The sequence below is a fragment of the Amphibalanus amphitrite genome, unplaced genomic scaffold (genome assembly GCF_019059575.1).
Source record: "Amphibalanus amphitrite isolate SeventyFive unplaced genomic scaffold, NRLGWU_Aamphi_draft 000951F_arrow, whole genome shotgun sequence".
Taxonomy (NCBI): Eukaryota; Metazoa; Arthropoda; class Thecostraca; order Balanomorpha; family Balanidae; genus Amphibalanus; species Amphibalanus amphitrite.
Window position 1 is genome coordinate 5,693 of NW_024882445.1, and position 16,914 is coordinate 22,606.

Below are 16,914 nucleotides of genomic sequence, written 5' to 3' on the forward strand. Positions count from 1 at the left end.
AACTTGGCCTGCGGATGGAGCCGACTCCGCCGAGAGGTCATCAGCTATTCGTCCGCGGCATTGGGCCGCCGCCGGACTGCGGCGGCAAAGTTCGGGTCCTCCGCAGGCGGAGAGGTCCCCAGTCGAGCGCCGCCCCGGCCACCGCTGCTTAGGAAGCCATTCTCCAAATTAGATTCCCCATTTACGACTGGTGGTCGGTGACGGTTCGCGGGCTGACTTCGGAGTATTGGCTGGCGATGCCTGACCGGTCTCGGTGAGAGCTCAGTCGATCGGAGCTGAGACGACATGGCCGGCGGTCTTCAGGATGAGGCTGTAAGCTGTTTGCGGTGCTCGTCAATTCCTCAGAGGCGGTGTAATGTGTGAGTCGTTTTGTGGGAATGTGCTAGATGAAAGCGACTGAGCCGTACGTTATGAGTTACGGGGTAACTTTGATCCGAATTTACTGCAGTTTGCAGTGTGGGACTTAATAAATCACATTGGTGGTGCTAATATACAGAGTTGGAACTCACTAGTCGGAATATATGCTCCCCAAGAGAACAACAATGAACATTGTACAAAAATGGATGGGAAAACGCTTTCATAAACCATTGCAATCAAAACCAAATAGACAGCGTCAAACGGCGCGAAATATTCCGATTGTCACAAACCGCAAAAATACCATCTATCAACCCATAAAAGCAGCCACCGAAACCCAAAAACACCAAAACACATCTCTCACCAAAAACAGCTCTCCCTATGCGACACTGCAGTCAGAGCAGCAGTAGCCGGGTGTGCCGGCCAGATGATGTCATTCGGAGAGTCGATGGCGGGGGCTCAGCGGCTGATACATTGGCCGCCGCCTCTGCCCGTCACGTCCCACGCCGCTGATCCTGTGTCGATGAGGCGCCGTTCGCCTGTGTCTCCGCGATACTGAGCGTCCGACATCGCAGCGCCGGTGAAACCGGCCGCCGCCAGCTCGTACTCGGGCGGCCAGGGAGCTTATGCTGAGTGGGAAATGCTGGGATTATTTGTAAAAGGCGTAAATAAGTATTTGGGTTTTCATTATATAATAAATGAAAAAAATCATTTTTATTCCGAAATTCTGCGTGAACAGCGATAACCACCTTGTCTTCATTAATCTCAATCAGGCTGGTTTGTAAACATAAAATATATAATATTGTTAACTGTGGAACATGATATTAGAAGGCTGCCATAAAATATTCTCCTTTCAGGAAAATTGGACAACTCGTTGCACTTAGACAGGCTTCCAAAGCAATCTTAATGATGCCAAGTGTAGAATATGTGTACTGGATAATACATTAAATGGAATATCTTTGCCGACCAAACGTTTAACGGTATGACAATCCACGTACACATCGACGAAAGACTCATTTTGATTAAAATTTACATAATAAAAGCTTAGTCAATGCTTCAATGTCTTGCAACAAAACATTTGAGACGGACTTAGAGTCTTAAAGTTCCTGAGCTACTGAGATAACAGGAAATGTCAAGAGATTCAGCAAGGAAAGGTCATCGCATGCCCGAAACTCCAAGAAGTCAAGTAAACTTAAACATGCGACTGCTTTTAGCGATCGCCAGCTTTATTTCAACGGAAGACGTACCGTGTCATACCAAGCTGTCAAGCCATTCCAGGTCAAAACTTAAAAGCATGAAATCCTCAGTAATCCCCGCGTACTCATACACTCGTACCTACTTATATACACTCGTATCAAGCAGCAGACTACTATAGTATACCAGGCGCAGTCCTACCCACCGAATTTGCCCGAGCGCGCGAGGTACGGTCGCGTCGGTGCCGCTACTGTCCCCGGGGCGGTAACTAGGCCCGGGCCGGCCCGGGCCGCGGTGTCGGATCAGGCCTGCGCCGTCGGCAGGCCGCCGTCGGGGGCTCGCCGTCGACGGTCAGTAATACGTCGCCGCCGACGGTGGGGAGTCGGTGTCGGAACCGACGGGAAGACGCCGCGGCCGGTGGCGTCGGAAGAGCACCGGCCATGGGGAGGGAAGAGATACCGAACGGCCGAGAGCGAGGACGGAGATAGGAGGGAGGTGGCCGAAACAGGTGAGTCCAATTGTGATGAAACATGATTTCAAATTGTTGTGTTGCATCGACTGCATTAGTTGCGCTGTTCTGCTTTTCATTGTCGACGTAGCTGTTGCTAGTGTTCTGTATTCAAGCGCGTCGAGTCGTTTTTTTAGACATTGGGGCATTTTGCTTATGTGCCCATAGTATGCCGAAAACTGCAATGAACGTATTCTTGTGGTCTGAGAAGGTGAGGCTTGTTCTGTAGATGCACTCATTTCGGCTTTCGCAAGCAATGGGGCGAATGAAAGCCGGTAGACCTACATAATTCACTCTGTATTTTCACTTGTATTTTCATAATTCACTCTGGTTTTCTTTTGAAGCCCATGCACTTCACAAAATAAGGACAGTCACAAATAAAGCGAATCTCAAATAGAATGGATAAATGTGAAATGTTATAATTGTTCGTCCCATGAGTGAGCACTGAGCAGTTGTCAGAAATAATGATGCAAAGCTAAGATGACATATCGAGCATGTTTATTCTTTGGTACCGCCGCTTTCCGTTTGCATGACCGGCGCGCCGGGTCGGGTCAAGTTGGTGCCGAGGGCCGGTTCGGGCCGTCGGCAATCTCAGCACGGTCCGGTCTGCATCTCAATCAGGCTCAACGGCACTCCGGGCACCATACGTCCTTCTCAGAGATAAATGCCGCCCGCAGCGGCGCCCGGGGCAGGTGAAATATCACCTCCAGTCGCCCGCCGAAAGGCAGCTTACCGACCGACGGCGACAATGCCGGCCGCATGAAACGCTGATCGAAAGGTGACGCAATTCCTGGGACAGCCTTTGGAATATTTGCAGTTTTTCATGGCTTTACTCGAGATATTGCTGAGGATGGGTCGGTTATTTATGTTTAAACAATAGAAGCATGAATAGGTATTCCACTAACGGGGTTTTAGCTTTTGTCTCACTGAGATTAATGTCATGGTTGGTCGTAAGACTCCATTTTGCATTCAAATCAGTTTAATGCCGATATTTTTACGACCAATCTCTCCAGCTATCTTGCGTTTAGGGCCGTAAAACGTCAGATATTTTATAGAGTGACGTCGTAGAATATGAAATAGCGCTTCGGTGTCATCTGTGAGGTCGCTATTCTTACATTCAGAATGCATGCCAAAGAGGACGTAATGCATCCCCCCCCAAAAAAAGCAGCATTTATCTCGAGCGACAGTTTCACTTTCCTCAAGCACCACTCTTCTCCATCATTATGTTGTCAATAAGATATTATTTGTAAATTCACAAATTGGCAATCAATTACCCTTCAATTATAGGACACGGTGTATTGACAACATTGGGCAACAAATATCTAAATTGGTTAATCCTAACATCGAGCTTATCATGAATGATAGTGTTTCATTTCCCTGAGGTCATTTTGTAGTGCACGATATGCGCTCAGTAATAAAAGCACGCGTACTCGAAATTGCGATCGTTTATCAATTTTAATGACCTTCTGTCAAACAGATGAACGATATAAGTGGATGGCACTCTTCGTAAGAATATTAACACGCGCACCGACGGGGGGGGCGGATATCCGCCCCCCCTGAGGTTTTTCGCGAATAGCGGGAAAACCGCGGCGCTACGCGCCGCGAAATTTGGTACGACTATTTCCTGATCAATTTTACACATGGTGTGCAAGTTTGAAACACCTACCTTTTAAAGGGACCCTCCCACCTTAACATTAGATTTGAGTTGAGATAGCCAAAATGGGGTCCCTGGCTCACAATTACCGGCTTCGGCACTCACAACATCGAGAAATGACTTACATCGGAAATATTGAACTTCAAAATTGCAGCATTTTGATTCAGAGGGGCTAATGCATAGGAATACCCCTCTGAATGTGTGACGTCAGCGCAGATATCTAACGATTTTTAAATGTTTGACTAAAACGTTTTGTAGCACGCGGTGGTATATGCTGCTTTGCGCGCAACAAGTGCCGCACTTTCAGCTGCCAAACTATTGCTTCCAAATAAAGTCGCTAGGAACAGCGGAGATCCCAAAAAGTAAACAAAAGTAAAAGTCAAATATCTTGAAAACCGGTGAATATTTTTCGGTGAAATTTGGTAGATATTCGTTTTCGCTCTTTCTGAACCGAGCGACATCACTTTCATGCCAATTCATAAACTTTTTTGAAGGTGGGAGGGTCCCTTTAAGGTCAGGTCACCAGGTCACTTTGAATGACCCAGCCTCAAGTCACTTTTTTGCAACTTTGTCACCGTGCCAGAGCTACAGTAGATGTCGGAGGCCTTTGAAAGTCGCAGGATGTTATTCGGTCATTAGTAGCTACAATTTGCATATCTCAGAATTTTGATATCGGTGACCTAAGGTCAGGTCAATTTCGCGACCTCCCCATTATAAATCAATGGGGGAAAATCAACTCCCTGTTTTTACCACTAAAACGGATCGGAATTGCCCCATATACTATACATGACTTCATATACGATCAACCTTCACTACCTTGAGGTCTGTTTTGCTGTTGGGCAGCTGTAAGGTCATGTGACGTCATCAAAGGTCACCAAAGGTTTTTGGCCAATAACTCCGTACAGGAACAAGATACAGTCGCGTGGATGGTCTCATTGTGTTCAGCTCGTCAAGACGCATCGAATGATATACACGATGACCTCGAGGTCACGTTACCTGAGGTCAACCTTTGACCTTGAACTTTCGAGGTCAACATATATATATATATATATATATATATATATATATATATATATATATATATATATATATATATATATATATATATATATATATATATCATTCGATGCGGATTGACGAGAGGCTCACGATGATGCCCTTAGTTTGTTCCTATCTTGACTAATTCGAAAGTTATTTGAGAAAAACTCTCCATATCTAGCGCCGCCATTTTGACTTTTTCGACCCCTGTGACGTCATCTTTGACCTGACCTGAAAATGACCTGTGTAAAAATTGTAGATCTTAACCGTGCGTATCCGATGCCGTTTACCGCTTGTCGCTATCTTGCTTCGTTCTCGAGATCTCAGGGGGGGGGGGGGCGGTCATCCGCAGTGGCGCAGCCAGGGTTACGTTTCGGGGGGGGGGGCCATCGCCTTCAAAGCGGGCCCCCTAGTGTGCGGGCCCCCCACCCACTTTTCAGAATCTCCATATTTCATACGCATTGTGCTGAGCTGGCCCCTTTAACTGCACGATAACCCTGAGCGATTTTGAATCAGAAAATTTGGATAGAACCATAGCTGGGTAATCACCCGGTGTTCCATTTTTGCGCAAATTGACCACGACAGAAATATGTTACTATGACGTATGAATTCGTATCTTTCGAGGCCGAAATGTGCCCCTTCCGCAATATGCATAGCATATATGCAATCGGAACTGTTGCCTGCTTCTGTCGGACAAGAAATAAGTAGTCCCATGTGCCTGTCCTAAATCATCTATTGGCTAATGTAGTAGATTGTGCCTTTATTCTTCTTCATTACGTGAATTCGCTCATAAAAAGTGTTAACCCTCCCCGGCACAGGGGAGGGGGATGGGTTGATGCAACCCCCTAAGGTTTTTTCACGAATAACTCGCGTAAAATGCGGCTGATCGCGACGTAACTTTCAGTACCCTCGCGTTGATCAATTTTACACCTACCCTAGAAATTTCATGACCCTCACCCAAATGACCTTTGACCTACTTTCCGAGACCATGTTTGACCAGAATCGCGGTTCGGCGTATGCCGGCTCGCATTAGCCGCGCACGTTTGCAGTCCTTTCGTGGTTTCAAGCGTTCAAACATGTCATTTGATGTTGCTCCCATGCATAAGGGTGATGTCAATGTCACCTGAAGGTCAGGTCAGGTCATTGACCTATGATGACCTCGGTACACTTTTTCAAGTTATGCATGTTTCTAGGCTAGTTTTTGGAGCTGCGTTCGATTTTAGCAACCATTTGAACATTTAAGAAGTAGTTTTGGTGCTTTCGTAACGTGTTACAAAGCTGTCAGAGGCGGTTGACACGTAGGTACTACGAATACCCGGCAGGACCCCTACTGGTTGACCTGACCTGACCTGACCCGACCTGAATGAACTTCAATATCAGGATATGGATTTTATTAGAACCATCCGGAGTCGGAGCTGGGGTCGGAGTCGGAGTCGATTTTTGAAGCCGGAGTTTGAGTCTGAGTCACCCTAAAATCCATCGACTCCGCAGCCCTGGGCCAGACCAGGGGCGGATCCAACCATTTTCAAAGGGAGGGGCCAAAACCGGCCACTTTCCGAGCCCATTCAAAACTCCATACTGAGGTTTAGGATGCACCGATTACCCCAACCCACCCCGAAAAACACGGTACAGGGTAAGTTTAACCCGCGCCCTGCTGGGGCGCGAGTTATTTCTGGCATTTCTGGTATTTCTGGCAAATTTGATCATGCATCTTTTCTGCACGTGTGTAAATTTCAGACCGAGGTCACTCAAGGTCAGGTCGCCAGATCACGTGAAGTGACCTCACCTCATAAAAAGTTTCGATGTCTGCCATAGCTACACCGAGTGAAAGATCGCTTTGAAACTTCCAGCGATTGATAAGAGCAACCGTAAAGGCCTGGCTACACTATGCGTTTTCTTCGTGCGTTTTTTGCGTGTTTGCGTGTTTTGCGTGATATCGTTCTAAAAAAGGAACGATATTACGTTTTTGTGATGTTTTTCACCTTAAATTTTAGTTACATAAGAGTTATATTAGCTTTTGTATATAACCAAAGTAAAAATTATATTGTTTATAACTTTTTTCCTAGAACGATATTACGCAAAACACGCAAACCTGCAAAAACGCACGCAGAAAACGCATAGTGTAGCCAGGCCTTAAGAGCAACTGTACCAAATGCTTATCTCGAAATTCTTACATCGGTAACCTAAAGTCAGGTCAAATTTGTGACCTCTCCATTATAAGTCAATGGAAGAAGCATGAAAGGCGCCTCTTCTGGACGAATGCTACGCAAAACAATTCTAAATTCAAACACCGAATTACAAGTAAACATGCCACGATGAACTGGAAAATGGCTCCCGTGACCCCTCTTTATGTCCCTGAGGTCATATCACGTCACGACTGGTATCTAACAGTTCTTCGAGAATAACTTTTCATAACGGCATGCTAGAGCGATGAAAATGCCTTAGGTGTATTCAGCTCGACGATACGGATCGACTGATAGGCAGCATGACCTTTTCCGGTCAGGTCATGACCTTAACCTGAGGGCAAATTTTCAAGTTGGCTTTTCGAGGTCAAATCATAGTTCATTCGATGTGTCATCGCGTGAGGAACACGATGCCGGTAAAAATGGTGGACGGTGAAAACAGGGCGCCTGGGACGATTTGATCTAGGCTTTTGAAATTCACTTGCATAGAGCACGTGACAATTGGCGACTGGAAGGCATAGGGAGGGGGAAAACTTCTTGATGGTCACTAGCTCCACCAGGGGTGAAACGGCGAGGGAGGGGGTCATAGCCGCCCCCCCCCCCCTCGGCCGGCGCGTATGTAGAAAACCAATAGGTCCGGCGAGGTTTAAAAGAGCCTTCGAATGTTTTGTTGGCATGCAGTGTTCTCAAGCTCTGCTATGCTCATGAACTGTGATAAAAGTGAATGCTAAAGTCGCAGAAATTAGACTTTTGATGGTCTATTGGTGATTCTACTACTGAGCTTGCCTATAACATGACCGAATGTCTCCGATCACATTTGACGCTCTTTCAAACGGCATTTCGCTCCTGGCCACGTAGTCCAGTATCCGAATTAGAAGGGACGTGAAACGCCCAATCGAAACGCACACCTCTCGACTCAACGTGCTACGATAGGGCCACCACCCTGGCGCGGGTTAAGTTTGGGGAGCCTTGAGCCCCAGCAGCTCTTTCTTGATGCTCTTCTTTATCACTGATACTACTCTAGACATGTGATGCTAATGCAGTGTCATCCTACGATAACGGCTCTTAAATAGGGGTGAGACTAAATGCTTACTTCGAAATCTAAGCTGCGTTGCGGCATTGGCGGTTGTGTGCGGCGTGTATGCCGCATGATTAGTAAGCGGCGACCACTAAATTAAAGACCGAAACGCTCTGATTGGTTTTCAATGAATAACATTGCATACCAAAAATGTCAGCGGAGAGTGGACGGAGCCAGGCGGTTGACGTCACCCAAGTATGACGCACGCAGCACAGATCTATGCTGCTGGAGCCCGAACAGCCCTCAGACTGGTAAGATAACAAAAAAATGCATATCAATCAAGACCCTCTAAGTACTCCGGTACCATAGAGTACAAGTACCATACCTTGACCTCTTTCAAATATTCGCTACTTTTCCATTAACATACACAGCCAAGGCACACAGCCTTGCATCAACCCAAGGCCGTATAAGAGCATCAACCTCCACAATGCGTAAAAATCTGACTGCGTCCACTGCGTCGAAAAGAAAAGGTACTGCGTCCAAGGCCATCTATAGAAGGTACAGTCACTCCCCAGTCCCCCGTCCCCCGTTTGAAGTTGTTTGAAAGAGATGTCGCATATCATTTGATTCGGCAGGTCTTCCCGAGCCCATTGGTGGCTTTCCCGACACGCTAGCTCAATTTGATCAAGAGTTATTGACGAAAAACTAATATGACCTTAATGACGTCATAAATGACGTCACGCAAGGTCAACATTGCAAAAGTGACGCATCTAACCTTGCAAGGAGTGCATCAAATCACGATTCTGTGTGCTTGAGATAGTTGAAGATCGTTCCCGGCGCCAGAATAGCAGTTTTCATTTTTCCCCATTGACTTATAATGGTGAGGTCACGAAAATGACCTGACCTCATGTGACCTTTAGGAAAAATCCGAGATATAAAAGTTGTGAGACTCATAATGCATACTATAGATCCTGCAAGTTTCATTTCCCTGTGACATCTCCTCTGGCAGTGAGGGCATTGCAAAGTTGCGACATCTGAAGACCGTGCAGAGGTTCACTTATGAGGTCATAGGTCAGAACCTGACCTGACCCAAAAATGCGGTTGGTGTCAAAATATCCGGCTTGAATCACAGGTCAGGTATGCCAAGTTTCAGCTCTCTATCGCCAACGTGTTCGGAGCTATCGCGAAAAAACCCTATGGGGGGGCGGCACCCGCCCCCCCCCCCCTCTCGGCCGGCGAGGGTTAAGTCAAATCCTGCCGTATAACAGACAAAGACTTATGAGAGGTGGGTCAATTTATTTTCAGTCCCAGGTCAAAGGTCAACGGATAGCAATTAGCAGGGCAAACAAAATTCAAACATAATTCAATGAGATCTAAAATATATACGTGTCACATTTTTAACGATTCGAGAAACAGAACCCTTTAGAACTTAGAACAGACATGAACGACGTAAGGAATTTAAAAATTTAAATTGTTTTTTTTTGTTGTTGTTGGGTTAGGCCCTTTCGGTCTGACAAGACCATTGCAGAGCCGGAAGGATGATAGGAATTAGGCGGAGACATTGGTCTGGAAAAATTTAAAATGAGCCGCTTTAAGATGAGCTTGACTTGAGCCAACGTTGATTCGCGTCGTCAGTGGCACGTAGTGTCGACACTAGCGCAGCCTGGCGGCCACGGTTGTAAACTGGAGTTGACGAGACCTGAAACTGCCACCGACGCCACCTAGCGGCCGAAGTGCAGCCTCAGAGTCGCCTCAGTAGGCCTCCACGCTGTGTCCTCGCAGCAGCGACGGTGTCCCAGAGACAGACGGCTCCTGGGCGATGTCAATGATCCACCGAGAGTTCAGCTCCGATCCTGGCCCCTCAGAGCCCCGGCGGACAGAGATGGTGAGGGCCAGGCCGGCCTCGCCCGCTCGTGACCGCCCCAGCCCCAGAGGCGGCGGCGGCGTGCTGTCTGACCCGGTCGGCGGCCAGGAGAGCGCTCGGTCCGGGGCGGGCGGTCCCACGCACTGGAGGCAGACGGCAAAAGCCGGGCGGCATCTCGGCGCACCAGCCGCCGCTCCAGGCCTCAGAGGTCACGTGGCGCGCGACCTGGGTCAGGTCGGACGGTAGTGAGCGCCGCCAGTCACCGTCGCGTCGCTGGTAGATCCGGCCCCCGGACCACAATAAATCTTGTCGAGTGGGAGAGGGCGATCCTGGCAGTGGACGGTCGCCGATACCAGCCGGAGAGCTGCTAGGACGACCGTCGGAGCCGGACCCTGGGTCGTGATGAGTCGCGGAGTCATCACTCGATCGGCACTCAGAGGTCACACACAGCCGGGAGAGGTCAGCACTGACCCGCGACACGTAGCACGCTGGCCGGCTATCCGCTGGGGTCGCAGGCTGCGACTGAAGCGACCGCTCGTGACCACCGTCCTTCCCTGCAACGCACTCCATACCACGCGACGCGACCAACCCGGCTGCCAACAGTAATTGGAATAGGCTGCGTCAGACAACGGACGCATGCCAGACACAAACAAACCGACGACCTCTATTCCGAGAACGTCAGGACACAGGTCTGTCAGTGACATTGATTTGAAACACATCCCAGTCAGGCACGTATCCAGGATTTCGCTCAGGGAGGGGCGACAGCCGAGAAGGGCCCGGAGGTCAGCTCAAAGGGGCCCCACGGCGACTGATTATCCTGGTGTGAAAAAAATCAAGAATGTCGAAAGATCGGTAATTTTACGATAAAATTCGGCATATTGTAAATGAAAATGCATTGTCTTGCGTTAGTCGACCTTGATAAAATGTTTTCAGTTAATTTCAGTTGAAGATCGTTTTTGCAATTCACTTCCTTTGAAATTCGTTAACCCTCGCCGTGCTGGGGGAGCCTTTTCACGCCCCCCCCCCTCAGGTTTTAGTGAATATGTCAAAATGGCGTACACATGTTTATCTTTTTTCCGCACATGCTGTGAACATTCCAGACCTAGGTCGTTTAAGGTCAGGTCGTCAAGTGACCTTACCTCAGAAAAAGTTCATGAGCTTGCTAAAGCTTCACCGACTGAACGATCACTTTGAAACTTTAATGGATTGATAAGAGTAACAGTATGGAAAAATTGTTTGTCTCGATTTTTTTTTTAATATTTGTGACCTAAGGTCGGGTCAGTTTTGCGACCTCTCCATTATAAATCAATGGGAGAAAATTGAAATGCGCCTCTTTTGGACAACTGTCGTTCTAAACCGTCAAAAACATCGTTCTTAGGTAAACATGACACAATGACTCGGAAATTTGCACCTGTTATCCCTCTGTGTGCCCCTGAGGTTGCTCGTATCTCAGGTCATGAAAGGTCACCAGCAGTTTTTTCACTATAACTTTTAATAGAGACATGCCTAGAGCGATGAAAACATGTCAGATGTGTTCAGCTCGACGATACGGGTCGACTGATATGCAACATGACCCTTTCCGGTTCGGTCATGACCTTGACCTGAGGTCAAATTTTCAAAATGACCTTTCAAGGTCAACGTATAGTCCATTCGACGCGTCTCAACGAGAGGAACACGATGCTGGCAAAAGTAATGTGAAGAAGAAGAAGAAAAAAGTTTTGAAGAAAAAGTTATTACCGAAAAAAGTTTGTGAAAACGGCTATTTTTAGAGTTTTTGCCCTCTGCAGGCTATAGGTACCGTTGACCTGAGGTCAAGTCTGAAAACACAACTCAAAAAGTATGTATAAGCCAAGGGCTATCGAATGCGCTTTCCGCGGCGCTGTAGCTCTATTGGTTTCCGAGTTAGTCCTCAGGTGTTTCGAAAATTGTTGAAATAGACAAAATTTGGCTCACGGGCCAAACGTCCCGGTCCGGGAGAGCTGGGGGATGCCTCCCGGCTCCCCGGCTGGGGAGATCTGGGTTGTATTTTTCACCCATTCACCCATTGTGTTGCATTGTTCACGCTAACATATTGCTCATTCTTGTCAGTTCAACTATAAAATCAGTTCAGTGAGCAGTACAAAGAAAAAAACATTTGTATTGGAAATGATACGTTCTGTACAGAATGCTTATAGTACTACGGTTCGTAGTACGAACCATAGAGCTCATTTTGTTTGGAGAACTGTATACAGGAGCAGCCCCACGAGGTCAGTCGAAAGGGGCCCATTATCGGCTGTTGCCTGTTCCTCGGACCCGATGACCTGGGCAAGGCCTTCTCAGCGGGCCCTCCCGTTTCTGGGGCCCGGCCAGGACAAGCTGTTTCTGAGACCGGGCCCAGAAGCGCATATCTGGGCCCGTTTTCTTGATACATTGTCGAGCCCAAGGGCCCATCACAGAACAAGGATGGACATTGGGCAATGTGCCTGTGAGGGGTCTCAGCTCGATCGGGCTGGTGGTGAGCACATGGCGCGTGCTCAAAAAGTGCAAATTCGCGTCATAGACTTTACATGTATAAATTGGCTTGCAAAATTAACCTGCGCCCCGTTGGGCTCTGCCGAGCAACGCGCCCCGTGGGGGGGGGGGGCATTTTGGCCCCCTAAGATCTCGAGAACCACGCAACCTAGCGACAAGCGGCAAATGGTGTTGGATAGCCCTATCAGGGAACTACCTTGTTACCCAATTTTATTGACCTAGGTCAGACCGATGACGTCACAGGTCAGGTCAAAGGTCCAATTTTCACCGTTTACAGGCATTTCAAGAAATGCGTTGTAAAATCGAGTAAAATGCATTTCATTGAAAATCATCGATGGGGAAATGTTCTTCAAATACATATTTTGCTATTTGAGGTCACTGATACCAGGTCAGGTCACAGAGGTCAGGTCACGGGGGGGGGGGGGTCACAATATGAAAGTGTCGTGTGATACATGTTTTATGGTCCATTTTACATGACGAATGCGATTAGGTGGGTCAGGCAGCCTTTGGGGCCAGCTTAGGTCTCGTTTTGGTCAAGGTCAGGTCAAGGTCAGGTCAAGGTCAGGTCAAATTAGGTCAAATTTCAAAGTTATTATTTTTGCATAAAAAGGATATCGAATCGATGCAGCTCGTCACGGGAAGTTCAATGGTGGTCTTTGTTTTGCCGTACGTGGTCTAGAAGCGCTAAAAATTAAGTTAAAAAATTTGACGTCATCATTTTTGAACAGTTTTTTCGCTATAACTTAGCCAAAAAACGAGATATCGATCTGAAATTTGGTATGTATATAGAAGAGCGCAGGGACTATCACATATATTCCGGTTTTTTCGAATTTCGGAAAAATTTTGGATTTTTTTCAGTTTTTCTAAAAAAATCAATTTTTTGAATTGTTGGGGTTAAAAACCCAAAATTTTGAAAATCCGAGATACCAGTTTTGTAGGCCCGCTTTTTGTCTACTAGACCATATACAGAACTTTGAAATTGCTTGATAACTGTAGATTTGGTGAGCGTTTCAAGATTGCATGTTTTTTGCTCATTTTTGCTCGAACATGACCTCAATTTGACCTAAATAACTCCTGGCCTAAGGTGACCTAAGACTTGACATTTGGTGTGAAGGTGTCAAATTGATGACCGGGAAGGTACTGAAAATTTGGCGGCGCTGCGCGCCGCCGTTTTCTTGCTATTCAGGAAAAAACACAGGGGGGCCAAAATGCCCCCCCCCCCAACGGGGCGAGGGTTAAGCGAAATGGCTAAATTTGCCCGACACGGGTCCGGTCTCCGTGCAGTATCTCGGTAACCGTGGTTCCGATCGGCATGGGGAACACAGTATCGTGTATGAGAATCGAACGGGCTATCGAATGGTCAGCGGTGCAGGGATGGCACGCGCCACGTGCACCCGTGAGGGCACTTATGCTTGAAAAATTGACGTTTCGTTGGAGTTTGGACTTAATGGTGACTGTCAGGCGGAGCGGGTTCAAACAACGCCTGTTGTCAAGAGAAATATACGTCTCTCATGGAAAAATTGTGAAAAGCTAATTGATCAAAAACAAGGTGGAACAAATCGCTGGAGAAAATGGTATTTGTTCATGACTTACTTAATTACACGGGTATTGCTGCACAACCTAGTACGTTTGACAATTAAAAATGGCATAGTTGGAAATAACATTAAATTTTGTCCAATATCCAATCATAGCTTTTGCATGACGAACAACAATATTCTTACAAATATAAATGTTTCAAACCTCTACATAGTAATTCATCAATGGCTTTCATTTTTCAATAACCTACGTCAACCTATGTTATAATACACTTGGCATGTTCTATAGTAGATCGCATTGTTATCAGACACGAGCACATCGATGCGATGGATATTTTTCCCAAGCCAAAATGCTTAGCTGTCAAAAGGCAATCAACCGAAATGGATAGATAACCCACGGATACGACCAACCAAACGCCCACCGATCGAAAATACCCCTTATTCGCGTTGCGGAGCAAGCGGGTCACCCTAGCGGGCCCCATTCACCCGGGGGCCCGGGCCCTATCCACACGGGGCCCCGAGCCTATCCACACGGGGGCCCGAGTCCTATCCACACGGGGGCCGGCCCCGTCCACCCGGGGCTCCGGGGCCCGTCCACCAGGGGGCCCGGGCCCCATTCACCCCGGGGTCCGGGTCCCGGGGCTCGTTCTCCCGGGGGCCCGGAACCATCCGGCAGGGGGCCCGGGCCCGTTCTCCCGGGCCCCATCCGCCTGGGGGGGCGGGGCCCCATCCACCCGGGGGCCCGGACCCCATCCACCCGGGGGCCCGGGCCCCATCCACCCGGGGCCCGGACCCCATCCACCCAGGGGGCCCGGGCCTGTTCTCTCAAGGGACCGGGGCCGGGCCCGTTCTCCCGGGGGCCGGGCCCCATCCACCCAGGGGGCTCGGGCCAGTTCTCCCGGGGGCCCGGGCCAATCCACCGGGGCCCCATCCACCCGGGGGGCCCGGGCCCCATCCACCCAGGGGGCCCGGGCCCGTTCTCCCGGGGCCCGGGCCCCATCCACCCGGGGGGCCCAGACCTGTTCTCCCGGGGGCCCGGGCCCCATCCACCCGGGGGTCGGGCCCCATCCACCCGGGGCCCGGGCCTGTTCTCTCAAGGGACCGGGCCCGTTCTCCCGGGGGCCGGGCCCCATCCACCCAGGGGGCTCGGGCCAGTTCTCCCGGGGGCCCGGGCCAATCCACCGGGGCCCCATCCACCCGGGGGGCCCAGACCTGTTCCCCCGGGGGCTCGGGGCCCGTTCTTCCGGGGGCCCGGACCCATCCACGGGAGGCCCGGGCCCATCCACTCGGGGCCCGGGCCCCGTCCACCTGGGGCCCCAGGACGACCCCTCACCCGTGGTGTCCCAGTAGGCATTTCTCGAAGCGGGCTCGTCCGATTAGGTTAGGACCTATCTCCTCTCTCTCTCTCTCTCTCTCTCTCTCTCTCTCTCTCTCTCTCTCTCTCTCTCTCTCTCTCTCTCTCTCTCTCTCTCTCTCTCTCTCTCTCTCTCTCGAGCGGACCCCTGACAGAAATTTCGGGGGGGGGGGGGGTAGCTGACCCTCTGACCCCCCCCCTGGTTGCGCCACTGGTCATCCGCCCCCCCCCCCGTCGGTGCGAAGTTGGCGCAGACCCCCGTCGGTGCGCGTGTTAACAACAAATTCGTTTTTAACCATAATACATAGTCTGCTTCGATGCATTGGTCACCTATTTTACTCACGTCAACATCATTTGGAACTAACAATTTGCAATTTCACATCATCCAAACAGATTTTCGTCCATCCTTTCCATCATCCAATGCTCTATTCGTCCACCCTTACCTGCCAAATCCCTAGCAGGAGTGATGTGAGACCCACAACAGTCATATCTCTGAAGAGATTCATTCCTTCTGTCACTTGCGGCCGCATTTTACCTGTCGTAGAGACAATCTGTTAACGGATAATACGTTTCCTGGTTTAGGTTAGCATTAATGTGTACCTATCATTTATAAACATACGTAGACATGTTTTCCATACTGCTGTTATACTTGACTGTTGCACCAAGCAAAAAGTGATAGCAGTATCACTATCTAGCTAACATCAAGCAGAAGCTGCGTTTCAATTTTGGTTGAACCTGTAAGGACTCAAGTATATAGCGTGGCATGAAACCCTTATCCAAACCATCTATGTTCGACTATAACTGTCAACAACGGATGGCAGCCCAGCAGGTCATGCAGACACATCAAAAGCTCGCCATCTACATTTCATTACAGCCCATTCTCGACGGCTTTACGCTGATCAAAGTTGAATGTCGCATGACTTGGATACATGAGCCTTCGGACAAACCATACATCACGAAGCAACAGCGTCACGAGGGACACGCGATCTAATATCTGCTGAAAATGCTAATGAACGCACACCCAGGCAGGCCAATATGCATACGGGCGATAGCACATGTCCTTTCATGAAATTTCATGTCGCGCGCCGGGTCGAGCGCTATACAGGCGAACCCCGGCCGCTCCGCGGTTTTTTAGCATTTTGAGCGGGAAAAACTTCGGTGTGATTGGAATCATGTGTTCTCAGTGTTCTACTACTTGCCCTGCATCTGCATTGAAGTCACCAGACCTGTGAGTGAACTGATCTGGATATTATTCATTGCTTAAAATTTTTGGTACCCGTCACCCGTGCTGCTGTCGTGAAGCCACCAGAAAATTCATCGTAGAGACGCAATCATTGTCAGTTGAAGATTGATGCATTTTTGAAAGACGCATCCAACGGTGTTATTTTTGTGCGTCTATCTGCTCTCGCTTGCAAGAAAATCGCCAATATCTGCAGGACTATTTCCTTTCCGACGCGGATGCTTTCAACGACTTCTCCGCCCTCTGCCAACCGTCCTCGGTTGTCATGGCGACCAACCCCTACCGGGACCGGCCGGCGCCTGAGACGCCGGTAGCCGGCTAAACGAACAATGCCGGCCGACCCTTCCCCCCTGCCCCGGCGGCCCGCTCGGCGCGGCCGCCGCGCGGGCTGGCGCGCTCGGCGTGCGAGGGGACATGGGAGCAGCGGACAGCTGACTGCTTCCGGCACTGGGGCCCCGAAC

General features: G+C 49.2%; 1 protein-coding gene across 1 annotated transcript in view; it reads left to right on the plus strand.

Moving 5' to 3' along the window:
- Positions 1-1,893: 1,893 nt before the first annotated feature.
- The window catches only part of LOC122368488 (tyrosine-protein kinase Dnt-like), a 49,971-nt gene continuing 34,950 nt past the window's right edge, over positions 1,894-16,914 (plus strand). The window contains exon 1 of the mRNA XM_043342452.1: positions 1,894-2,056. The gene's annotated coding sequence lies outside the window, so the exon portion shown is untranslated. The remainder of the gene's footprint in view (positions 2,057-16,914) is intronic.